Below are 27473 nucleotides of genomic sequence, written 5' to 3' on the forward strand. Positions count from 1 at the left end.
ATAATTTCAGATAGACTCCAGATAGCTGTGACATTTATATTGAGATGACAAATAATTACACCTCAGTAACAATAAGCATTTTAGTTTGTAAACACCAATAACCAAAGTCTAATCTCAGTTCTTCCCATTAATTATTGCTTTTATGCTGAATTTAGTAGTTGTACTTTTCAGGCATAGCACTGACACGGATAGTTTTGATGATTAAGATAAAAAGTACACACTTGTATACAGTAGATTGAATGGAATTGCTATATTCATTTCAATAGTTATTATTCCTAAATAGCCTATTAGAAATCAGTTAATTATTAATGGATTTTCCACTGCATTTATCATATACATTCTTTTACATAATGAGCCAGTATTTTTTAATACAACTCAATAGATAGTATTTTGCCAATCAATTCATAGTGATCCAGCCTGAGATATTAATAGATTAATAGTGATTGATGGTCATCAGTGTTTTACAGTCCATTTTCATGAAGAATGAACATTATAAACCAAAATGAACAAGTGATAAATCAATTATCCAAAATATATATGTATGTTTTTACACAGAGTTGAGATGGTGTCTTTTAGGGTTATTTTAGAAAAGCTGTTTAGTATATTAACATAAATGTTCAATAAAATCAGTAAAGCAAATATCTGTTTAGGGGAAAACATTGTTTAAGTTATTGCTTTTTATTTCTTCAGTCAAGGAAATTTACTCAAGGAAACTATATAAATAAAAATTAATATGTACTTTTCTAGAGCAAAAAAAAATTGAAATCGTAGACTATTATTGATAGGTCTTCAGAAAACAGTTTTTGTTTCAGTGATATATACAAGATCATAATTATTAATGTGCTTTCATGAATCAAATAATTTAATCCATTTTATGACACATTATCCCAAGGTCATCCCACATTTTATTGTGTAGGGATTTACTTTGATTAAGATTACATGGGTTACTTTAAATAAATTTATATATATAATTAAATATATATATGTGTGTGTGTGTGTGTGTGTGTGTGTGTGTGTGTTATTTTTTTTTTTCAAAAGTTCAACGTGCCAAAATCCAGAACACCAATAACAAATTCTGGCAAGGATATGGAGTGACAGGAATTGTCATTCATTATTGGTGGGAATGCAAACTGGGATATAGCCACTTTGAAAGACAATTTGGCAGTTTCTTACAAAATTAAACATACTCTGACTATACAATCTGGCAACTTGGTATTTGCCTATAGGAGTTGAAAATGTATGTCCATGCAAGAACTTGTATAAATATTTGTCACAGCTACCAAGGTGTCCTTCAGGAGGTGATGGAAAAATTAACTGGTACTTCTAGGCAATGGATTATTAGCCATCACTAAAAAGACAGAGCTATCAAGACATGAAAAGACATGGAGGAAACTTAAATGCATGTTACTAAGTGAAAGAAGCCAATCTGAGAAGGCTACATATTATAATTATATGACATTTTGTAAAAGGCAAAACAGGAGACAGTGAAAAAAATCAAACACCAGAGGTTGGGCAGGGGAGATGAGTAGATGGAACGCAGAGGATTTTTAGGGCAGTGAAACTACTCTCTGTCCAATGCTATAATGGTGGGTCCATGTCATTACACATTTGTCTAAACCCATAGTATGTATAACACCAAGAGTGGACCCTAATACAAACTATGGAGTTTGGGTGACAATGATGTGTCAATGCAGGTTCATTATTGTAACAGATGTCCCGCTCTGGTGGGGATATTGATAGTTGGAGAGGTTGTGCATGCATGAGGGCAAGCGGTAAACAGGAAATCTCTGTGTTTTCTGCTCAATTTTACTATGAACCTAAAACCTCTCTTAAAAAATACAGTCTATGTTTTTTTTTAAATTCAATGTTGCTTCTAGTTCACATGATTTATTTTATATCAGGGTACATACTACTGAATATGTTCAACATCAGGATTCCTTCATGATTTTTGAAGTACTGGAGATATACAGAATTATATAATAGAAAGTGGGATTTGAGAAGAATTTAGATGGAAAGAGAAAAATACAAACACCATAAGTTTGGGGAAATGTACTTTTCTCATTCTGTGAGAGACAACACCGTTGGCTACAAACATCCATTCAGAAAATAAAGTCCATGAGAAAAAGAGCCTTAATACTTTCAACTTGAGTGCTATGCTTCACCAGGGACATTGCACCATCATTCTTGGTCTTAATGCATTTTTGCAACGTTGTTTGTCAAGAATGCATGATCTGCGGCTAGCATTAACCAACTCTATGCAGGAAAATAAGCAAAATATCAACAGTATCTGCAATAGCTCCCAAAATCTCTACACACCTTTCTTTATATGCCATGGTATTAGTTGGATGCAGGAAAAATATAAGTGGAAAATTTAATGAAGTACCTGAAGAATGAGAAGGCCTATTTTCTTCTAAAACAAGTAGGCTATAGCTCAAGACATTCCAAGGTTTTAATATTAGTGAATGCATTTTTTAGTTTCAAAATGTTCCCAAAACTCTTAGAAAGCAGTAAGGTTAAGAGCATTATTCTATGAATAAATCTTCATCGGAGACAATAAAATGTTTTCAAAATAAGATTTCTTCCATAAATGAGATATGTGGCTCTTACTCACCAATGAAATGGCAACAAAGCATCCGTCCTTGAAAACACTTCACAAATAAGAATTGAAACTTTTTTTAATAATGACTAGGAAAAATGTAATATTTTTATTAAGCTTACATTTAACTGTTATCATAAAAATACCTCCCCACACTTGGAATGTTTTTAAAAAATTGGAATTATTACCCTTATAATCAGAAAGGTGACCTACTGAAAATGTATTAAAAATAGCATGGTCAGAAAAGCATCAGAATAAACGTGGAATCATGAAAGAGCCTTTGTGTCTGGAATACCAGGTTTTGGGTCCTTCTCCTCCGTTGATCACATTTTCACTTTGGGCATTTTCTCTAATAAATCTATATAATTCCATAAAATGTCTACAAGTATGATAAAAATAAAACCTTAATGACTAAGCTATTCTATTGGACATTAAGAGATATTATGTGTGAGAAAATTCCCAGCAAACTCTAATATGCATATGAAAAATTTAGTTATATTAGGTCTGCTTCTAATACTAATTAATGTGTTGCTATGTGGCAGTAAATCATTAACTCGTTTTCTTTGTGAAATGTAGCATACAAGAAAAGGTACACAAGATCGATGTATATTTTAATGGGTGATAACAATTTTAAGAACAAAGTGTTTAGAATAAAAGGTTGCTTACACTTTTGACGTCTGCTTTTGTCCTTTCTGAACCCCAAAGTGTAACCATTTCTTTACATTTTGTGATAATCATCTTGTTTTTTCTTTACAGATTTACTATACTTCTATGTATCCCTAAATATATGTCTCAAATTGGCTTGTTTACAGACTCTAAGTGGCTGGCTTGGGCTTTCTCACAGCGTGGCAATGGGATTCAAACAGTAACATTCCAAAAGGAAAAATCCCAGTGTGTGAGCATTTATCAAGCTTTGTGTGCATCGTTCTTGCAAATGTCTGTTGGCCAGTCCTAGAGTCAGTGGGGAAGGTACTTTACAAGGGCATGAATTCTCAGAGGTGTGATTGATTTGTTGGGAACCAGCAAGGCTATCATCTGTCTACCACAAGGGTCTAAGCAGGTAAAACGACAGTATCACTTAAATATTTATCGAGGTAGTGGCTGCCCAAATTTCAAGCTAGAATTTATTATCATATCTCTTTTACTTAGAACAGGGGCTGTAAAAGGAGGGAATTCCTCCAGTCTCAGAAGGCTAGGAAAAAAATCAAAGGAATAGGACATAAATTCTGAGAAATACTAGCAAAATTGAAGTATTGATTCATAATCAGATTCTTTAACCAGAGTTTCTTAAACTCCTCCAAAGCCTTCTGTCAGAAGGGGAGCCAAGTATAGATTTGAAAAAGAGATGCGATGATTTAATTATGTTATTCACCTCAGTGGAGAAAAAGGAATACAGAGGCTAGGGACCAGGAAGTTCCATGTTTTATTTCTTAGTCAGATCTATCTTAAAAATGTAACTCATATTGTCCCCAAATAAGAGCACATTTAGTAAGATGAGGATTTCTCGGCTATTCTGATCAAACACTTGAAATTCTGTATTTGGGGGGCGGGGGGGTTGCTTCCTTTAGCAATAGCAATAATGGTAGACTCATCCCTGATATCAGGGCAGTATTCAAATAATAAACTTGCATTGACAAAAGCTCTAATGCGCAGTGAGATTAAGGAGAACTGCAGTGCTCTCTCTGGAGGAAAAGTAACTGGATAAGTACCCATGGCAACATGATTTCAAGGCAATGGGATACACACAAAACCGGGGGTAAGAGAACAGCTCTTGGATCTAACACATTTAGCACAACTTATCAAACGAAGGTCAGCAGCTGGTTAAGCTCTGAGGTGAACAGATAAACTTCAGTGACAGCCTCTGAAAGTGTGGTCCACAGACATGTAGAAATGACTGTATTTGTGTTTAGGTATTGCAGAAAGGGCAGTGTTCACTTCAGTAATTTTTGCAACCGTGGAGAGCTAAACTGTCTTAATGAGAATCTTTGAAAATTAAATATAATAGATAGAAAAGTTGTATTGTCGGACAAATAAGTATGGCTGAAATCCAAATGTCTTGCTGACTATATAGACTCTGATAGTCTCTCATTTATTCCTTGGGTAGGTTTATTAAACCACATTTTGTTCCATTTCATGCCTAGGGTGATGCAAGTTATCTTAGATATCACTTTCTGGGAGAACGCTGTGTTTCATCAACTCTGGCTTAATATGTGTATTAGTGATATATCAATATATCGATATTGATATAGATATTGATATAGATATAGATAGACTGATTTCACGGAACTCACTTTACCCTAGGTTATGATTTTCTTATTTTTAAAATGGAAGATTATTTTTTCCCAATACCCAGAAAATAATGGCTGGCTCTAATATTTTTTCAGTTCCTATCATTGGTCAGCCCCTGGATAAGCTCTAGATATATAGAGCGGCATCAAGCACTATCTTCAAGAGATTTATTAGCTATTTGGAGGTCAAAGATAAATACATACAAATATGAATTATAATGTACATGTATGATGGCCTGGGCAAACCATAATATTAAAAGCGTATCCATAGTAAGTCCCTCAAGAAGAACGAAGAGGTAGAAATCACATTAGACCAAGCACGTTTGAAAATTTTTCAACAAGGACGTTGAAATGGGATGAGCACAGGTATCGAGGCAGACAGTTAACTGTGGGCTCAGAATAAGCTGATCGGCATCGTCTTCAAGTCTCCATACGTAATTTCCGAAGTGCTTAAATATTCAGTCTGATGCTCTTTTGTTTATGTCTTTGTCTTTTGTGCCCAGTCTCACCCTGGTTTTCCTACAGGGAGAAGCCTAGATGGACATTGAATACAGAAAGAGAGAGGAGTGTACTGGGTCTCAATTAAACGGCATTTTTTTTTTCGATTTGAGTATTTTTTTCCTACTTACTGCACTCCTCATTTTATTATTTCTCAGTATTCCTTGCTGAAAAGGAACTAAATTGAACACACCTCCAACCACGCAATGGGTCCAAGGTCATTAATGTACGTAGCTAATCCCCACGTCCCAAAACTCACTGGCTACTCAGAATCACCTCAAATTGAATAATTTGGACAATCAAAGAATGGTTGGGATTTTTTGTATAACCAATGTACAAATATTTAGGATAACTCAAATGAGGCAGAGTATATATTTTGTTATCTAAGTCACAGTAGAAAAAAGACACGCAAATAACTTTTAATGTTATGTGCGCGCGTGTGCATATGTGCGTGCGTGCGTGAGTGTGAGTGTGTGTGTGTTTGTGTGTGAGTGAGTGTGTGTGTGTGTGTGTGTGTGTGTGTGTGTGATGTGAAGCAGATACTCTTGACCTCTGCTTCTCATCGTTTTAGTCTGTCTTTGCAATGGTGGCCCACCCACAGCGATGGCGGGCAATTCTGTGTGAGGTCAGACTCACTCTGCAAGGGTCCAATCTCAAGCACAATATGTAACTACACTTTTCTGCCTCTGGGACCTCACAAAGGCTTTGCAAGTCTTTGTGATAATTCTCAAGCCCAGTCATATTAGACATTAAAGAATATATATGCAAGCAATGCTTCACTCCTTTGACATTGTGGGAAAACTCTGATTGATCACAATCATTTATTATTTTATTTGAAATAATTTATCTCAATTATTTCTTATAACATGGAACACATTTACTTTCTAAACATATATGTATTTTACCGAAACTATAATGGTTAGTGATCTATCTGTTGGATACAGTAGCCAAACTTAAAATTTATTGTTGTCTGTATTTCTCCTTTTAGATTAGTATTAAGTGTTTATTTTGTTTGACAATTAGAAATAGTATATATTTAAGGTGTACAGTTTGATGATTTTGTATACGTACATATTCATCGTGAAATTATGACCATAAATAATCAAGCTAATTAACATACCCATCACCTCAGTTACCATTTCCTGTTTTTGTGTGTGTGGTGATAAGAGTAAAGACTGCCCCCTTCATGAAATTTAAGAATACAATAAAGCAGTGTTAAAGTACATGTTAACTACTTTATTGTACGTTAGAGCCCCAGAGCTTTTTCATCTTGTGTGACTGAAGCTCTACACCGCTTGATCAGCACGTGGCAACCGCCATTCTACTCTCTGTTTCTATGAGTGTGCCAATTTCAAATTCCACATGTACCTTATTTTCTTAGTAGAAGAAATAAGGATAGCATTGAGGGGAGAACTATTTCATTCCGGAGGACTTATCCTCTGAGATAGACCCTTCAGGACTTATAACGCTGGTGACAGTGCCCACGGAGATGCTGTGACATGTTCATCACTGAAGGCTCTCACAAAGCAGGGCAAGTCATCAGGTGGTAGCCACTGTGAGCGTCAAAGACAAGTCACCGTGATCACGAGAATCATACTGAAGTGGTCAGAAGAGTAGAACAAAGGAAGACTGAAAAGCACTTCACGCTACTGCATTATACAACTTTAAAGTGGCTAAGACACTAGAACTCAAGTGTTCTCACCACACACACAACAAAAAAAGAAAGAATAATCACATGACATGACAGGGCTGTTAGCTAATGCTACCATGGTAATCATATTGCAGTGTAACAATATCAAATCAACACATGATGCACCTTGAACTTACACAATGGTCCTTGCACATTATATCTCACTTTAAAAAAACTCATCAAACTTATCTCACAACTTTGCCAAAGGAGCTGTGAAATAGGAGGAAGTGCAAACATAGGACACTATTGACTAAATGCCCTCTCATTTTGAATGGCATGAAATACTGTATCTTAATAGTGAAGAGAATTCAAATTCTGAGATATAAAATATTGCCACTGCTTGGGGCGCCGTAATTTAAGAGTAGTTTACAAATAGATTTGGGTAAATATTTATTTTCACTTATGAAATATTCAGACTTAAGATTGAGTCTTTTGCTCATGCAGCCTCTTTGAAAGGTAGCTTATGTGTTCTTATGATAATGCCTCACTCACCCAGCTCTGAATAAGAACAGGCAACACTCACACCAAGCTGCAATTTCTCCTATGAAATACATACTTGTTTAGAACTGTGATCTTTTTCTGTAATTCTACTTCTCCATGTCATGTACACACTGTTTATTCAGTGTTTTATGTAAAGATAAAAGTAATTTGGAAAACACACACACACACACACACACACACACACACACACACACATGCTTGCACCTATAAAAACATTTTTTAAAGATTTTTCTAACAGAAGCAGTATAGTACAGGAAAGGGACCCTAAAAGCAATATCGAATTTCTGACTTACATGTGCCTTTGCCCTCTAGCCTACCAGTCAATATCAGTAAATCACAGAGAAATTTTCACATAAATCCATGAAGCATCGTGCACAGGCATTTACCATGACATTACTGAGGGTGTCAGGGAGCTGGAGGCAGCCGAGGTTCCTCTGACTTAGGAAATATATAACTGAATCACAGTGAATGCACACTATGGAGTACATGAAACAGATAGAAGGTATGAACTATATCAGAATACAGCAAAACTGGAAATTAATAGAACATGTTTCGGTAAAGAGATATGTTTAAAAAACAGAATTAAATACAACAAAAACATTGATGTCAGTTTAAAAAATACAAAAATAACACACATATATGCACACACAGATACATAAGCATATGCAAGGACATATATTAAACATATTGGACTGGTTTTGGAGACGGGTAAAAGATTGGGTATTGGAGTGAAGAAAACAGATAATAAAGCTAGAGAAGGGTTTACATGAAGACACCAGAAAGAGAAAGAAGACAAAGGAATTAATAAATTTAACTCAGATATTTTTCAGATATCAGGTGTTTCCACAAGAATTCTGAATGCCAAAATAAATGCCATCACAGAAGGAATTATGGAAGACATATGGTGTTGAAGAGACTTTGGTATTCAGTGGGCTATCTGAAGCTATTATAAACATAAAATATATTGTGTTGAGTCACAGCACTGTAAGAATTTATTATTTATAAAAATACAGGATGCAAAAGTATATGAACAAGTTTCAACTATAAATAATTATAGAAAAAAGAAGGTAGGAAATGAAAGCATAAAGAAGCTTACAGTTATGAGTGGATATTTTCTTTTTTTTTTTAATTTGTGAAATTTGAAGGCTTACAGGATTTGTTAGATCTTAACACAATTTTGTTACTTTCAAAAAACAAAGTATTGTGATACTTACATACTTCTGGTCTTATTATCTCTGTGTTTGTAACATACGACACTTTGTTGGTAAAATGGTAACTACAGTCATGCACCACATAATGACGTTTTGGTCAACGACGGGCCACGTAGGCAACAGTGGGATGAATACCACATGGCCTAGGTGTGGAGGGGGCTGGACCATCTAGTTTGTAGAAACGTGTTCTGTGATGCTTGCACACGGATGATATGACCTAAGGACATTTCTCAGACATATCTTCATCAGTAAGCAGCATGGGGCTGTACATGCCAAAGCTTTCCAGGGCTACGGGTAAAGGTTATGCCTATACTGTGATAAAATAAACGATGAGTGTTCAACTGTGTCACCCAGCACCTGCACCATAACAGGATTTAAGCAATTCCTTTTATAATCAATTTCAAATGGTTTCCATAAAAAAGGAATGTTTTAAAAAATGAGCCACATTCAATTACCTGGGCTACCTATGAAAGCCTATTAGGTGCATAATTCTAGAATTGTATAGTACACACACACACACACATAAACACATACACACACTTCATGCATTCATGAGAAACTGTGCTGCAGGCTCAGACCTGGTTGCTCTCCTCTCCCCCACTGGTGGGAGCCCTCTAACACAGCCTTTACAAAAATGATCATGGACTTCTGATGACCCAAATCTCTGAGGAAATAAGTACTGTACAAAGGTCTAAGTTACTGAAGAAAAGTGAAAATAAGAACAGTAATGGTGCAACTCTAGCAATGGAGGCTCTCATTAGAACTCCAGTTGTGAAGGTGTAGGGTCTGCAGTGTAAAATCTACTCCCTTCAGTTGCTCAGGAAGTCAGTTCCTGAAGCGTTGTTGGGAAATTGCCTGGGGGGGGGGGGGGTGTGAAAGGGGGCAGATTCCCTTGGGCCTCAGCTTGGGAGAGTTAGGTTGACAATTCAAGCATTCTGCTCATGACTTACTTCAAATTCTTCAACTAAAACAAGGAGGCATCAGGTCCTCAGTGTTAATTGTTCATAAAATACTGGATTAGCAGTATTAGCATCAGTAAATAGTTACTAGTTACTGTTAAAGTTATCATTAATGCTCTTAATAATAACATGTATCATATAATTGAATTATAGTTGTATTATAGTATTATATTTGTAAATGGTTAAGTTATTAATACTATTATTATTTAATTATAAAATAATTAAATTTTATAAAATAGTCATAATAAATAATTTCCTTATCATAATTGCGGGACTAGAAAAAAATAGAAAAATAATTCCTGTATTTCTTTTTCTCAGAAATTCCAATTCTGCATCTTGATAAAAATTTTTCAAACAAAAATTTTACATTTTGAAAAGCATATATTGGGTTTAAATAGAAAATGTGTGGCACACGCATTCCTATGTCAATCTCTTCATCTCTTTATCTGTATCTGATATGTCAAATTATCAAGGAACTCTTCAGACAAAGAATAGGACATGTGAATTAAATAAGTGCTCATAAGCTTTCATCTTTCATAAATTGTCATAAAGCATGAAGGTAAGATCCAGGAAAGACAATATTTAAAAGTTTCTGTGTGTAGAATGACTTCTCTGATCTTGCCGTTGTTCTTTTATATTTTCTCTCTTCAAATTCTGGCAGGTTTATGATATCCCGTACTGCAGCTTTGGAGGACAGAACTTGAATAATAAAACTTTGCCAGTTAATAGTTACAAAAACTGAAAAGGGTTTCTTTGTAACCCAGACACAGTCAAAACTGAGCTGGTTGTTGTTAAGAGGATGAAAAAGGTAGCACTAAGGGTGTGGGTTATAGTTAATCTGTGTAATTTCAATACACTGCAATTGCATTAATATTATGGAAAATATTAAACTATAGTAATAGGCAACTTAACTGTTATATTGAAACAAATGAAAGACAACATATGAAGGAACTCACTGATCAAAATATAAATTTTTTTTCTGTTTCTCTGTAAATTGAAAGTTAAAAATTATTGGTGCTTTAACAAGTTTCCTTTTTTCTTCATGAACATATTATTTTAAATATATAGTCCAAAGAAATAATTATCCAAAGATCATGTAAATATAAGGAAAATAAATATTAACTTAGAGTAAGACTTATAATCATTAAAATGATATGAGATTTAATTAAGTATATTACTTAATATTTTTTTTCAGTAAATAGTTTTTCTCAATAAATCATAATAAAAATGGGGTAAAGAAAGAATCCATCTCTTTTTTTAAAATTTTCCTTTAAATTAAAGTTTATTGGGGCAACAATTGTTAGTAAAGTTACATAGATTTCAGGTGTACAATTCTGTAATACATTATCTATATCTCACATTGTGTGTTCACCACCCAGAGTCAGTTCTCTTTCCATCACCATGTATTAGACCCCATTTACTCTCTTCTAGAGTCCCGCCTCCCCCCTTACCCTCTGGTAACCACAAAACTATTCTTTATGTCTATGAGTTTTTGTTTTTTCAGTTTGTCTTTTTCATTTGTTGTTTTCAGTTTATATACCACACATCAGTGAAATCATATTGTTCTCTACTTTTTCTCTCTGACTTATTTCGCTTAGCGTTATAATCTCAAGATCCATCCATGTTGTCACAAATGGTTCTATTTCATCTTTTGTTACTGCCGAATAGTATTTCATTGTGTATATATACCACAACGTCTTCATCCATTCATCTTTTGAAGGACGTTTTGGTTGTTTCCACGTCTTGGCCAATGTAAATAAAGCTGCAATGAACACTGGAGCACACTTGTCTTTATGGATAAAAGTTTTCAGATTTTTTGGATAGATACCCAGGAGAGGGATTGCTGGGTCATAATTATATTCATAATTTTTTGAGGAACCTCCACACTGCCTTCCATAGCGGCTAAACCAATCTGCATTCCCACCAACAGTGTATGAGAGTTGTTGTTTTTTTAATCCACAGCAGCTCCAACACTTGTTACTATTTGTCTTGTTGATGATAGCCATTCTAACTGGGGTGAGGTGATATCTCATTGTGGTTTTTATTTGCATTTCTCTGATGATTAGTGATGTTGAGCATTGTTTCATATGTCTATTTGCCATTTGTATGTCCTCTTTGGAGAAATGTCTCTTCAGGTCCTCTGCCCATTTTTCATTCGAGTTATTTGTTATTTTGTTGCTGAGTTGTATGTGTTCCTTGTATAATTTGGATATTAGCCCCTTATCGGAGGCAATGTTTGCAAAACTCTTCTGCCATTCAGTTGCTTGCTTCTTTATTTTGTCGTTGGTTTCTTTTGCTGTGCAGAAGCTTTTAAGTTTTATATAGTCCCATTCATTAATTTTAGCTTGTACTTCCCTTGCCTTTGGAGTCAAATTCATAAAATGCTCTTTGAACCCAAGGTCCATAAGTTTAGTACCTATGTTTTCTTTTATGCAGTTTATTGTTTCAGGTCTTATGCTTAAGTCTTTGATTCATTTTGAATTAAATTTTGTTCATGCTGACAGATAGCAGTCCAGTTTCATTCTTTTGCTCGTGGCTTTCCAATTCTGCCAGCACCATTTATTGAAGAGGCTGTCTTTTCTCCATTGTATGTTTTTTGTTTCTTTGTCAAAAATTATCTGTCCATATTTATATGAGTTTATTTCTGGGTTCTCAATTTTTTCCATTGGTCTATGTATCTGTTTTTCTGCCAATACCATGCTGTTTTGATTATTGTTGCATTGCAGTACAAGCTAAAGTCAGGGAATGTGATACCTCCAGCATTTTTCTTTTTCCTTAGGATTGCTTTGGCTACTCGGGGTCTTTTGCAGTTCCATACAAATCTGATGATTTTTTATTCTGTTTTTTTTTTTTTTTCTTTTTTTTTTTTTTTTTAATGCCATTTGGATTATGATGGGGATGGTATTAAATCTGTATATTGCTTTGGGTAATACAGCCATTGTAACTATGTCGCTTCTTCCAATCCATGAGCACGAAATGTCTTTCCATTTCTTTGTATCTTCTTCAATTTATTTTAAAAATGTCTTACAATTTTCAGCATATAGGTCTTTCACATCCTTGGTTAAATTCATTCCTAGATATTTTATTCTTTCTGTTGCAATTGCAAAAGGATTTTTTTTTTTTCTTTTCTGAGGTTTCATTGTTAGTATATAGGAATGCAATGGACTTTCGTACGTTGATTTTGTAGCCGGCAACTTTACAGTATTTGTTTATTGTTTCTAATAGCTTTTTGGTGGAGTCTTTAGGATTTTCTATATATGGCATCATGTCATCTGCAAAGAGTGACAATTTAACTTCTTCATTTCCAATTTGGATGCCTTTTATTTCTTTCTCTTGCCTGATTGCTCTGGGAAGGACTTCCAACACTATGTTGAAAAGCAGAGGTGATAGGGGACAGCCCTGTCGTGTTCCTGAACTCACAGCAAAGGGCGTCAGTTTTTCACTATTAATTATGATATTAGCTGAGGGTTTGTCATATATGGCCTTTATTATATTAAGGTATTTTCCTTCTATACCTATTTTATTAAGTGTTTTAATCATAAATGAATGTTGTATCTTGTCAAACACTTTTTCTGCATCAATTAATATAATCTTATGATTTTTGTCTTTATTTTGTGATGTATCAGATTAATGGATTTGCATATGTTGAACCATCCTTTTGCCCCTGGGATGAACCCTACTTGGTTTTGATGAATAATCTTTTTAATGTATTGTTGCATTTGATTTGCTAGAATTTTGTGTAGGATTTTTGCATCTGTATTCATCAGAGATATTGGTCTGTAGTTTTCTTTTTTTGTGTTATCCTTACCAGGTTTTGGTATCAGGGTAATGTTGGCCTCATAAAATGAGTTAGGGAGTATTGTCTCTTCTTCAATTTTTTGGAAGAGTTTGAGCAGGATCGGTATTAGATCCTCCTTGAAGGTTTGGTAGAATTCACTAGTGAAGCCATCTGGTCCCGGACTTTTGCTTTTGTGAAGGTTTCTGATGACTGATTCAATTTCCTTACTGGTGATCGGTCTAGTTTTTCCAATTCTTCACGATTCTGCCTAGGTAGGCTATATGTTTCTAAGCACTTGTCCTTTTCTTCTAGGTTATTGAGAATCCATCTTTTTATTCAAGGAAAATAAGAAGTTTGAATGGAAAATGTGTTTTTTTATGGCTAAAAATAAATATATGGATTTTTTTAAGTTTTTTTCTTAACTATGACATGATTTTTTATTTAAAAAAATCTTCACCAACCCCCCCCAAAAAAAAAGAAAAGAAAAAAACCTACTGAAAGTAATAAGTGGGTATAACAATGTTTTAGTTTAACGGCTAATATTCAAAATTCAATTGCTTTCCGGTATACCACAATGAACAATTGGAATGTGAAATTTAAAGAATGACATGAGCAACAGCACCCAAGCATGTGAAATACTTAAGTATCAATCTAACAGAAATCTAAAGTGTTTATATGCAGATAATTATAAAACTCTGATGAGAGAAATCAACTGTTAAGAGGCACAAAATCAGTAACGATGCATAAATCCAAGAGATTAAAGAAAGAATAAAAAATTAAACTCAGATGATAAAGAAAGGAGAAAATAATAAAAGTAAATACAGAAATAAATGAAATAGGAAAAAATACACAAAAAAATCAACAAAGACAAATTAATTCTTTGTGAAGTTTTTTTTTTTTTGAAGAAACAAGAATCTGCTAAATCCTTGTGACATTAATCAAGAGAAAAAAAGAGAAAATGCACAAACTAATAACAGAAAAGTAGGAGACAATAAAAAGGATCACAAATGAGTAATTGTGTCCACAAATTAAACCAAAACAAGAACATGGGAAATTCATAGTATTACTCTAAATCAGGGGTGTCCACACTTTTTTCAATGTTTTTCACCAAGGGCCATATGCGGTAAAATACACAAACAGCCGGGCCACTCACTCGAGGTGAAGTACCTATTGCCTCACCTAGTTTATTTAAGTAAACTAAATATATTTTTGGAATTTGCTGTGGGCCAATTAACAATGGATTGCGGACCGCAGTTGGCCTGAGGGCCGCAGTTTTTACACCCCTGCTCTAAATAGTTCTCCATCTATTGAGATCATTAATTCTACAGTACTCTCCCCGCAAAAAGAAGTTCTCAGAAGGCAATAAACAATCCAAGATGGCTGTGTTCAGCAGAGCAAAGTTCTAACTGCACCGTCGAAATTATGATTATTTCTTTATTTAAAGAACAGGGGTAGTTGTGATTCTTCCTTTTCATTATTACTGGTCTGGAATTTGCTCTTTGGAAACGTGTTTCTCCCCACATTCATTTTTAATTAGGTGACAGTGTTGATTGTCACTAGCAACTGGTAATAACTGAAACTTCCTTTTTAAGGTACTGTCTTTGATCTGTTCTCCAGTAGCAGGGACTGAGATTCTTGTTCAAGTGATTAAGTGAAGAAGGAGTGTTTTTAGAAAGGGAGGGAGAAAACCCGAACGTGAAGGAAAACCACCTAAGCAAGCATCGGCCTGCTTCCGTAGGAAGATCTAGAGGTTGAATTGCACCATAAAACAGGTCTCTGTGAATCAAGGGTCTGTCCTTATACCCAGTGTCATTGGCTGTGTTCTGTGGAGGGTGGGTTAGAGGTGGAGGTGGGCTACTCAGCCTGGTGAGGCAGGTCTTCTTTGGCCAGGGCACCTCTCTGGGACAGGGGACAGCTAGACATGGTTAGTAGCCAACACAACAGCATCTAGTAAATGGGGCATGAACTGGAAAATGGGATCCAGAAGGCTGCCACAAGCATCCTTATCCAGGAATGGTACCCAAACAATAAGCGATCTTTCATTTCTCACTTTGTCCAATGAGAGACAAAATGCCCAGGTGTTCATTGTGATCTACAGAGACTTAGCATTTCATGGGATGTTCTCCTAACCCTTCCCAGATCTCATGGTGATGGTTTATTTAACCCCTTATAAACACGTTACATTCTTCCCAAATCCCCTGCATTTGTTAATACCTATATGTGCTTTTCCGTATTTTCAATGCGATCTTCTGATAATGTGTCATGACATGTATTACAGTGACAGTAGTAGAATGTCACACAATTTTACACAATGAAACTTCCAGTATATTTGAAATTTATTACAGAACTTTCTGGTATTTCTATACTTCTATTTTAAAAGCCATCCTTTGTTTTCTCTGACATTGCTTTACAAGTTCTACAAAAGTGAGCTAAGCAATACTACTGGAGCAGATTGTCACCTCACTTCAGAGACTACTACTTGGGAAGAGAGCATAAAAATATGTCAAAGATCCATTTCCTTGTCTGCCTTCTCCCTTTCTAAAGAAAATCCACATAAGAATAAAATATGCCAATGAACCTTAACTCAACATTTTTACTAAATAAGATGATTTTCCATGTAGACATTTAGATTTCAACTAACAAAATTGAATTGCATTAGAAATATTAAGGGAGAAAAAAAATAAAATGTCACAGTTTCTCCTTTAATGACAGTCTTCAGTGCAAAACATTTTAGAACAGCTGAAGCCTTCATCTTTTATGACAGAGTTTACAAAACCTCACTTCACCAGCCAGTGCCTTGGACCTAGAATAATTGTCACTAAGAATTTTTCAATGATAGCTCATTCCAGAGCCTCTGTAAGTGACCAATCTACTTTAAAGTCACAGGTCAGGTTAGTCAATCCAGGCAATTATTTAGCAAGTCACTTCACAAAGTAATAACAATGCTGTCAACATAACACATAATATAAAGCTTCAGTGACATTGAATTCTATCCCTTTTCTGAGCATTTGTTCCTTTAAACTGTAAACTCAAGATTGTACAGGTGAAAATATACAAGCATAGAGAGTTTCAGGTATCCACGTTCACCTCATTAAAAAGCACTGAAACTAAGATTAAAATCAAAAGTAGGTGTTCAGGAGGAATTTTTCCCTGTACAGGATAGGTCTAGAAAAACTATGCCCATTAGTCAAGGAAAGCGGTAGGAGAGCCAAACCGAAGTGTATGGGGAGGGGAGAAATTGTGTAGAGAAGTACGTGGCAATATTGAAAGTAGCAAGTTTCATGTCAGTATATTGATTTCATTAACAATAGCAAATGCTTTACAACCACGGAAAATAACCATTACGTCAACCCAGATTTCAATGCCTAACCAAACATTTACATAAGAATTAAAGCAAAGTAATGATTGTTGATGAATAAGATATGTATAATTGATTAATGTCAGCCCATCCTGTCTGAGAAGGGAGCAGGTGCCCCTCTCACCTACACCTGAGGCTCTGGAGCAGCGACCTGGTGCCCTGGCCTGCCTTGGGCGGGGAGAGGGCTAGGGTGCGCCCATCCAAGATTGATCTTGCTGTTTCTGCTTCTTTTATTTGTGTTTGTGTCCTCTGTTACTTGCTAAGAGAGAAAAATGTGAGCAAAGCAGAAGGCGGTCAGGAAATGGATCCAAACCCCAGTGTGGCAGGCCCAACTCACCCTCCCTTTACTAGTGGGAATCCTTTAATTTGCATAGTGAGTTCCCCAACCTCTAGCATTTGTCACAGAAAACAAAGCCTCTCAATAAAACTCTATTGAAACTTGAAAACAGAAACTGTATTCAACTTTATTTTTCAGTGTATTTGTAGCTACCTTAGGGTTTTCATCTAGAAATTGTTTTAAACCATATACAATGCCGTAAAGAATTAAGATGACATATGCGCTCAGGGATTCCCTTTGAAGGGGAGAAAACAAATATTACCCCAATTTAATGTTTGACTTGAAAAACTGAAATGAGCAAAAAGCTTGCTAGAAGTGTTTTGCGTGAGCAGCACTGTTCTAGCATGCAATAATCCATATTGAAAATATAGTAACAGAAATTGCTTCTTTCCACAGACAGAGGAAGACCTTCAGAGTGGTATTTAGTGGAGATCCCCGAGCTGTAGTAGGATTATAAATAAAAGAGAAAATAAATTCCAGCATCTTCTGCTTGGATATAATTCATTTTCTTCTTTTATGCATTTTGCAGTCCACACACATTTATAGCACACCTACTGTGCGTCAGTGGCCACACTAGGCATTGTGGGTACTTTGCACTGATCCCTCTCCTCAAGAAGATCACATTATAGGTTGAGGTATTCCAGGTGAGAGAACTATCAATACTTTGTCGCCCATGCTGTGAGCCAGGCCTAGCGGTGAAGTAGTGAGGGCAAAGCTATGTTCCAACAATGGAATATATTAATTTGCTTAACAAATATTTATCAGGAGCGTACCATGTATTAAATGCTGGTGATGAAATGGTGGGCAGAATATATAAAGTGTCTTCCTAGTAGAGCTTTTATACAAGCATCGAAGACGGATAAAAAAGGACAATGTCTGCCAATATTGTACGCAGAAATTATTGCTATAACAAAAAATATAGTAGAAAAGAGAATTCAAAATTAATAGCAAGAGCTATTTTCTATAGAATAGAATAGACTATTTTAGATCATTTTAGATTTAAAGAATGGTTCTCTACCTAGTCTATCCATGAATAATACTGAATTGTCCTTTACATCTAATTTTCTGTTGTGCGTCCAACATCATAAGGACATTTACAGCATTTATTTTCTCCAACCTCCAAAGATTTTCATTAAAGTCTGTTATTTAGAAAACAGTCTTCAGCTACAGAATCAGGCAAAACTATATATAAAACATTAAGGCCAGACCCACATAACACTTGGAAACACGAAACTAACATGGCTCCAGAAAGGACCAATGAAGAATAATCATAATTGACATCATTTCTTATGGAATTCTTATGGATAATTAATAAAATGAGTACTTGTCATCATTGAGATAGACTTACCATAGAGCTTAAAGCGGTATTAGACAAATAATTGTAATAAAAATAAAATTACTATATTAAATATTTCAATAGGAGAACATAGGGCTCATAGGAACATATGTCATGGAGGCCTCAGTTTACCTATCACAGAAAAATTTACTGAGGAAATGACTGCGCTCTCTTCTTCATCTCTCAAATAGAATGCTACTGCAATAAATGTGAGAACAATAAAATTTAACGCAAAACCAATATTTTAAGAGATTAAAAGATACAATTTTTTTTCACTGTTCAACAATTGGAATTGTACCGACAATTGCTGAATCTTTGCTGATGCATTTTTACAGTATTTATTAACCTCAAAAACTATATTTGAAACTTTCCTTGTTCTCACAGCTGTACTAATTTCTACACATACCAACACATGCATTTAGTAAGCATTTAGGTATGCCGAAATGTATATTTACAAGCTCACCTTTCACTATATTATGAAATATTTGCGAGAAGATACCAAATTTTATTACTCTTTTGCCACTTTTAACACAGTGCCTAGAAAATAGAAAGCAATCCATGAACTGTTCATTCACAATGATCAACTTCTTCTTTACATTGCTAAGTACTATGGTATAAGGTAGCTCACCTGAAGAATGGAGGAGGAGCAAATCAAAATACACAGAGAGGATCCATTTCTCAAGGATAACAAAATGCAAAAATAGAGCAACCTCTTAATTTTCACACCTTTGTCCTTAGAACTTTGCACTATGGATGAGTTCCTAGGCGGAATTGTCATTTACTCCACTTGTGCCGTCAGTCAGCAATGCTCATCCCTGATCCAAGACATAACCAGCACATTACCATTCCCATGGCAGATATTAATCAGCAGGTATCCTACTGTGGTGCCTGAATATCATAAGCGAAATTGTGCTGATTTTTGATGCACATTAATTAAGTACAACTCTCCAGAGATTGTTGATATGTGGCAGTTGTAATTCTGCTTTTACTGATTGTACATTAAATTGTGTGAAGGTGAGAAACACCTCTTAAATAAATAAATGAATGCTTACTCTGCCTGGATAATTTCAATTTAGAAATTAATGTGTTGACATGGCCTGTGAGTCACTGCCTGTCGTCTCCAATAAGCTCTTGTGATGGAGATAGGCAGTGCTCACTTTATATTTTACTGCCCTCTGGCTGATAAAACTCGCTGCCAGAATAGATTAGTTAACGTGCAACATATGTTAATTAATGTACTTTATTAAAATGTGTTATTGTTGCTTTTATTCATTCTTAGTACTTAATTCACTGCTGTAGGGGATATAATAAAACCATTAGGGCTTTCCAAACAGTCACCAAAACCTCACAGTTAGATTTTAAACAGTAGGATTCTTCCATTCACCACTGGCTACCTAAAAACATTTTTTTTTTCTTTTTGACATGTGGCAAACCATAATTTAAAAACGCATTGTATCAAGTGAATAAGGGAAATTCGTTTACAAAATATGTGGGGGACTTATCCTAGTAGATCAATTACTATATTTAAAATATTCTGTGTTAAAAAGATTAAGTCTTGTAAATTTCCAATGCTTGGCAAGCCATTTAAGTCACTCATATATACATTCAGACACACAGTGAACCTTTTCAAATCAATGTAGTTTATTCCTTCTACAAAACCTGCTAACTAATGCCCAGGGAGGCTGAGTACTGTCTATTAATGGAGTACCTTCATGTGCATCTTTTCACACCTTGTGAATTATTATGGTTACTAAGAGTCAAGTGCATTAGCTCCTAATCCTTTTATATCAGTGAGGGTAAACTGAGGAGTGTTGTGGTAAGAAATTAACCCTAAATCTCAGTGGCTTACCTCAGAAGTTTATTGCTTGTTTATGCAAAGTCTGCAGCGTGTTGTATGACACTTTTCAAAGTCCTCCATCAAAAATCTAGATTATTTCCATCAAGATATCACAAGCTGCCATCATGTCACTTGTATTGTCTTTTCAAACTGTATCTTTAATGTTTTAGGTGCAGGGGAAGAAAGAATATGGAGAACAAGTGAATGTTCCATGGTTCCAGCTGGAGTATTCACACCGTCTCCTAAAACTCATTGTTCAGAGCTGGTCACATTGTACCAAACAAACTGCAAGGTAAGTTGTGATGTGCAGAGGAATACTTGGACATTTGGTGAGTATGAAATGTTTCCTCTATTATCAGTTTGCAATTTAATCAGATTTTGAGAAGTAAATAGGGGTGAAAACATAAGCTATGCCTATGAAAACATGACTACTCTGGAACACCTTGGTAGAGTCTAATTGATTAAAACAAAATACTATCCAATTAAGTGTCAATAAGATTTATGAAAAAAATAAATAAAATAAGGAAAAGGCACTAAAATCTAAAAAGATTTTTTTGTGAATGATATTAACTTCTCATTAAACTTTTCAAAAGTAGATAATCATGATAGATGCATTATAGTTGTTTCTGTATGTTGTATGAAAAATACAAAACTCTCATAATCAGACTTAAATAGACCCATCCTAAAAGAAAGGGTCTTGATCTTACATCATATTTGTAAACGAAAACAGTGGAAGTTCCGATAAAATGTTTGACTTATGTATGTACCACTTCTAAACAACAGCAATATTTGTGTAAGGTTGAATTCACTTAGTGCTTTGTGACTTTGATCAGGTTTTTTAATTTTCCCACAACTCAGTTCCTCATCTGTAAAATAGGTTAAAACTAGTATACCTCTCTTGGAGTTATGAGGAATAAAGGAAAAATATATGGAAAGTGCTGACAGCATGTAGAAAAATCACTGAATGCGTGTTAACTATGAGTAGTCTCTTCACAACTTTAACCGACTTATTTCATTAGCAAGCCAAATTCTAATATGATTTCCATTGGAGAATAAATCTATTTCTAAAGTTTAAAATATATTTAGCTTTACTGTATTTTAGTGCATATCTATTTAAAAAGTTAGCAGCCTTATGGACTTACTTCAAATTTAATAAATTAAATTTTTTCAAGTATATTTAACCTTAAGTTTAATCATAAATTTATATGTTACAAGTAACTTTTAATAGATCTTATTAACGTATTACCACCAAGAGATATGTGGGCATACAATTTATTTTATAAACTTATTCTGTGCACACAAAATTTTCTTTGGTCAATGCCCAGAAGGAAGTATATTGCTAAAAAACAAAATTAATTTCCTTTTAGCTTTCTATTCTTTTTATCTTTTTAGATTATGAGTGCAAAAATATGTAAAATCCTCTAGAAAATATTCAGAATAGTAAACCTAACTTGCCAGTGACCTTCCTGGGTCTCCCAACACCTCTCCTCTTTATCAGGAAAAACAATCTACCAATTTTGCGATTTCTCCACTTTCTATTCAAATGCTAACGTTAATCAATCATGTCAACTTGAACATATTCAGATTCTACCTAGAAAGAAGAGCATTTGAATTTCAAATCATATTTAAAATACACACACAGGAAAAAATGAATTTATTTTGATCTCAGTTGATACTTGGGTCAGGATCAAACTTCCTGCCAGGAAGAGATAGGACTTACAGTTCCCTGTCTTTGATGAAAGCCTCTTTATTTTTCAGTGTAAGGGAAATATTCACTTCTGGGAGAGACTGAATATACAACCAAGATCACAGCCTTTCTCAGTGCTCAGAGTTTGTGGTAGCAAATTCATAATTTCTATAACTTGGATGGGAAATTTTGAATTGGAAGTAGCGCACTGCATTTTTATAATCCAGCCAAAGAAACCTGTGTGAAAATAAATTATGGAAGCACCACTTTCAATAGAACTTCTTGCCTATGACTTGTAGTGCCAAATAGATTTAAGCAGACCAGCTGCTTCCTGAGCAGGGATTCCCTGTGGTCCTGTGGGTAGATATGTTCCCAGCAGGTAAGAGAGTTGCCTTTTATTGTTTCTGACAAGCATAGCAGGCTAGTCACAGGTGTGGAAGACAGTTTTTAAGGAAGAAAAAAATGGAAAGAAGGAAGGAAGGAAGGAAGGAAGGAAGGAAGGAAGGAAGGAAGGAAGGAAGGAAGGAAGGAAAAATGAAAGATTCAAATTTTATGAGACACCTGAAAGTGTTTTTTATATTGTCATCAGAGGGAAACCTGCTTTTTAAAAAATATACCTTTGCTGTGGTGTCATTGTATATGGCCTGCAGAACATTCTCGCATGCATTAAAAGGGGTTAATCAATTGTTAACCCCTTTCATGTATTTATTTGTTAATTTAGTGTATAGGGAACATCCCAGATATAACACTTAATGCATAGTGGGCACAAAATTAGTACCCAATGATACAAGACTTGTTAATAACTCAGAGGGTTTACTTCCAGTCACCACTGACTTTCTTTGGTTCTTATAGAAGCACTTATTTTTCTTTATGTAATCTTTTATTTCAATAAAAGATTATTTATTATTCAGATCCAATACTTCTTTTTTAATAAGTTCTACTGCATGGTTCTTCCCAGTTCTACTATTCTCTTCAGTAGTCATCATTCTCTTCTCTGTCTCCTTCTCCATAGAGTGTTATAAAATTTTGTTTGTATCAAAATATTTTGAACCTCTCTAGTAAGGTTATATATTTCTAAGAACTTGTCTATTTCTTATTGAATTTGGTGGCATATAGTCCTTCATCGTATTCTTGTATGATCCTTTGTATTCCTGTGGTATCCATCATAACTTCTCTTTCATTTCTGATTTTGCTTATTTGTGTTTTTTACGCTTTTCCTTAGCGAGTCTAGCCAGGTGAAGTAGGAATATTTTTCTGTGAGTCCCCAAATGATGTAAATGATGTTAGATCTGCCTGCAGTTTCTGGGTGTGGGCCAGGATTGTGTCTCCTGAAGCCAAAGAATGGACACACAGACCAGGGAGAGGCAAAAAGTTGTAAAGGAAGATAGTTTATTAGAGAAAGGAGAAGAGGTTTTAGCTCCCAAGCAGGAGGGGGTCCTGAATAGGGGTGTCCAGTGACTTAAGTAAAAGCTCTTACTTTTATACCTTCCCTTGCCTGCTTGGGGAAGGGCCCTGTAGCCTTCTAATGGAATTCATCTATCAGGTTTGTCCTGTTTGCTCATCCTGAAGGGATTAAGGAACCAACCGGTTCCTGTCTATCAGATGGCTCCTTTGTCCTGCCAAAAGGGATTTGAGATTATCTATTCACCTCAAGGCATATTCTCATGTTTTTGTCCTGGAGTGAAGGAGACATTCCAGGGCCTGGAGTTTCAGGATATGGCTTTTTTGTTTATTCCACCAGAGACCCACCCTCCTCCCGTGTACCTAGCAACCATACTAACTAACCTGTCTTACAGGGGGTTGTCAATTTTATTAATCTTTTCAAAGAATCAGCTCTTTGTTGCATTATTTATTTTCTATTGTCTTTTTGTTCTCTATTTCATTTATTTCTGCTCTAATTTGTATTATTTCCTTCCTTCTACTGACAATGGCATAATTTGTTCATCTGTTTCTAGTTCTTTAACATATAATGTTAGTTTGTTTATTTAGGATTTTTTCTTATTTCTTGAGATAGGCCTGTAATGATATAAATTTCCCTCTCAATACTATTTTCTCTGCATTCCAATAATGTTGATACCATGTATTTTAAGTATCATTTGTTTGTATGCATCTTTTGATCTCTCTTTTTATTTCTTCTTTGACCCAGTCATTCTTTAATAGCATGTTGTTTAATCTCCACATAACTGTTTTTTTCCACTTTTTTTTTTTTTTTTTTTCAACTGATCTCCAATTTCAAAGCATTGTGGTTGGAGAATATGCTTGGTATAATTTCAGTCTTCTAATGTTAAGACTAGTTTTGTGTCTCAGCGTATGGTCTAGTCATTGCAGCATTATTCATGGTGGCCAAGACATGGAAACAATGCAAGTGTCCCTCCATAGGTGATTGGATAAAATGTGGTACATACTACAATGGAATATTACTCAGCCATAAGAAAAGATGAAATACTTCCATTTGCAATAACATGGATGGATCTTGAGATTATCATGATAAGTGAAATAAGTCAGAAAAAGTTGAGAACCATATGATTTCACTCATGTGGGATATAAAACTGAAAGCAACAAATGAACGAGACAAACAAAGGAACAAAACCTCATAGACACAGACAACAGTTTCGTGGTTACCAGAAGGGAAAGGGGGCGGGGGAGGTAGAAGAGGGTTAAGCGGGTCAAATATATGGTAACAGAAGGAGAATGGGTGATGAACATACAATGCAATATACAGATGATGTATTACAGAATTATACACTTGAAACCTATGTAATTTTACTAACCAATGTCACCCTAGTAAATTTAATAAAAATAAAAATAATAATTTGATTCTTCTCTAATGTTTAATTCCCATTTTTCTATGAGATTTCAGAGTCCTCGTGACCTAGCTCGTTTTAAATATCCCAAAAAGAGCTGAAACATGGAAAAGGGACTGACTATATTAGGGTAAGAAATAATGTTGCTACCCTATTAAAAGTAGTGTTACATGCAAATTTACATACTGTAGAAATTCTAAGAATAAATATAAAAATTCAAAAGCATGAACTCCCATAAAGGCATAAAATACCATATGTCACTAACAATTCTTACAATTTAAAAATTAGAGGCAGGATTTTCACATAATTGTAGATGCCAGAACACTTACTAGTTCAAGCTGTCTCGTGGAAATCATATTCTGATGAACACTGTGATAAGCTTACATGTATTACATGCACTGATTTCTTCTAATACCTCCCATTGGTGTGAGAAATTTTGGAATCCTGTAAATAGGTGAGAGGGAATAGTCAACTCCTGTCTTGTATCACCACATCTGTTCATAGGTTATGCTTCCCCTCTCTGAGTTTTGCTTTGATCGTCACAATGTTAAGCAATTAATGCAAAATTTCTTATCTTCTTTTCTGGATGCTGAGTACATTAAGTGTAATGCAGATAGCAGAGTAGCGCATTAGTTTAGTTCTAAGGCATTGTCAGCACTCTAAGACCAAAAATTAAAAGTAATACTGTGTCCTTAATATTTTGATTTCCAAGGTGATTCTATTTCCTTGACAGCCTGACCCAGATTTATTTTCAGAAAGACCTTTGTTTTTGCATATGCTAAATTCAAATTCTGAAATGTTTTCGTATTTGTAAAGTGCAAGAGATAATGCATTAATGGGCAATATCAATACTCCATTATATGTGGGTATAAATAAATTATAAGAAACCATATCCATTTTTAGAAGGTAAGAAAAAATGGTTATGGATTATAAAATCTCCAGTGATTAGGGGGAAAAAAAGTAGGGGAAGAAGAAATGCTAATGATAAAAAAAAATTACCAATGACACAAAGATAATGTGTATAAAGCCATAGTTTCAATGTTACTTTTAGTGAATCAATTATTTGGTATAATTGGTGGATATGACTTCTCTTTATATCAAGACCAGATTATTTTCTCTTGTATTCAGTGTTTTTTTATCAGTTTGGTTTTTTTTCTTTTTCTTTTGTTTTTTTTTTTCATTTTGGGGGATTTTCTTTTGCTGTTGTTTCCAGGGAAAGGTGGTGAAAGGAACATTACTGCAAACTGTATCACTGGAAAAAGAAAAAAAAAAAAAAACCTATATACCTATGACTATCATATTTCAGATTTAGAAAAAAACTCATGATCACTGAGAGAAACCAAGTAATTAACTATCCCTAAATGTAGCAAAAGTTATTAGAATAATTCAATTATTAGGTTAACTTAATCAAATTTTAGATAAACCTAAGTTATTAGGCAAATCTCTGAAATAAATTATCAACTGAGAAATAATTTTATTTGAGAAACTTACAAATCTCTTTTTTTGTTGTTGAAACTGTAAAGATATTAGTAAATCACTCCTAAAGACTTATAGGATTACCCCAAGAGAAAAATCGAAATAGTCTTTGGGGCCAAATTTTAAGAGTTCCTCTTGACTCTTTGATAACCCATTACACCTCTCTCCATTCTTCCTTGATACTTGCTGGTTAGCACTGCCCCCCAAAAACTAAAATATTATACAGATAAGAGCAAAATATGGGACTTTTGATGCTATGCTGTTGTGATTTTAATCTTAAACTGGGAAACAAGCAGCCTTCCTGACAATAGACACAGATATGATTTACAAAGTTCTCTTCAGGTTCAGAATTACGGAGGCTTAAAGTAAACAAGTACACAAGTATCCTGGATTCTGTATCTCTAATCAATGATGCTTTAAATATTAGAGGCAACACGTAGACCCACATATATCCCACAAAATACCATCTGTATTAAATTTGACTTACATTCTAATATAAGATAATAAAAATTATGAATAATTTCTAAGAACAGTTTCCTATGTATGAATCTTAGATTTCTCTAAAGGCAAAATGTGCACCAAAACAAATGGTGTACTTTCATCAGTGTCTGCTAGTACCTGACCTCATTACAATAACACCAAACTACCAGTCAATAATTACCAGCTCATACCCTCTTCTTAAAAGATTCCCAAGGTGGTATCAACAAAGTCAAAGAAGACTGTCAGAGGTAGCATTCTTCTAGAGGTGATGTTTGGACAATTAGAAGCTTTTTAGCCCAAGTTATGTTGTTTTTTTTGTTTGTTTGTTTTCAGTTTGTTTTTTTTCCATAAACACCAGCAAACCAGTTACCTTCAGAAACAATATAATTTTTTCTTCCTTAAACTGAAATAGCAGGCATTCAAATGACATTTTTTTGAGAGTTGACAGTCTTATTTTAGTCTATTTAAAAATGATAGAAATAGATGCATCAAAATAGACATGGCAATAAGGTTAGCTGTGCCTCTGTGGAGATCTGGCAGTGCTGGGTTATCCTTTGAATATTAATAACAGATATATCCCAGTTTGTGATCATGCAAAATGACCTTGTTTCAGTAATTGCACATTTTGCTTTTTAGT

At 34.7% G+C, this 27473-nt stretch overlaps 1 long non-coding RNA gene across 1 annotated transcript in view; it reads left to right on the plus strand.

The window, feature by feature from the left end:
- LOC141570731 (uncharacterized) overlaps nucleotides 1-27473 on the plus strand; it is a 508310-nt gene that overhangs the window by 411835 nt on the left and 69002 nt on the right. The window contains exon 4 of the long non-coding RNA XR_012495179.2: nucleotides 20560-20681. This is a non-coding gene — a long non-coding RNA (uncharacterized LOC141570731). The remainder of the gene's footprint in view (nucleotides 1-20559; nucleotides 20682-27473) is intronic.

The sequence above is a fragment of the Rhinolophus sinicus genome, chromosome 3 (genome assembly GCF_057876585.1).
Source record: "Rhinolophus sinicus isolate RSI-liver-muscle chromosome 3, RSI-T2T, whole genome shotgun sequence".
Lineage (NCBI taxonomy): Eukaryota > Metazoa > Chordata > Mammalia > Chiroptera > Rhinolophidae > Rhinolophus > Rhinolophus sinicus.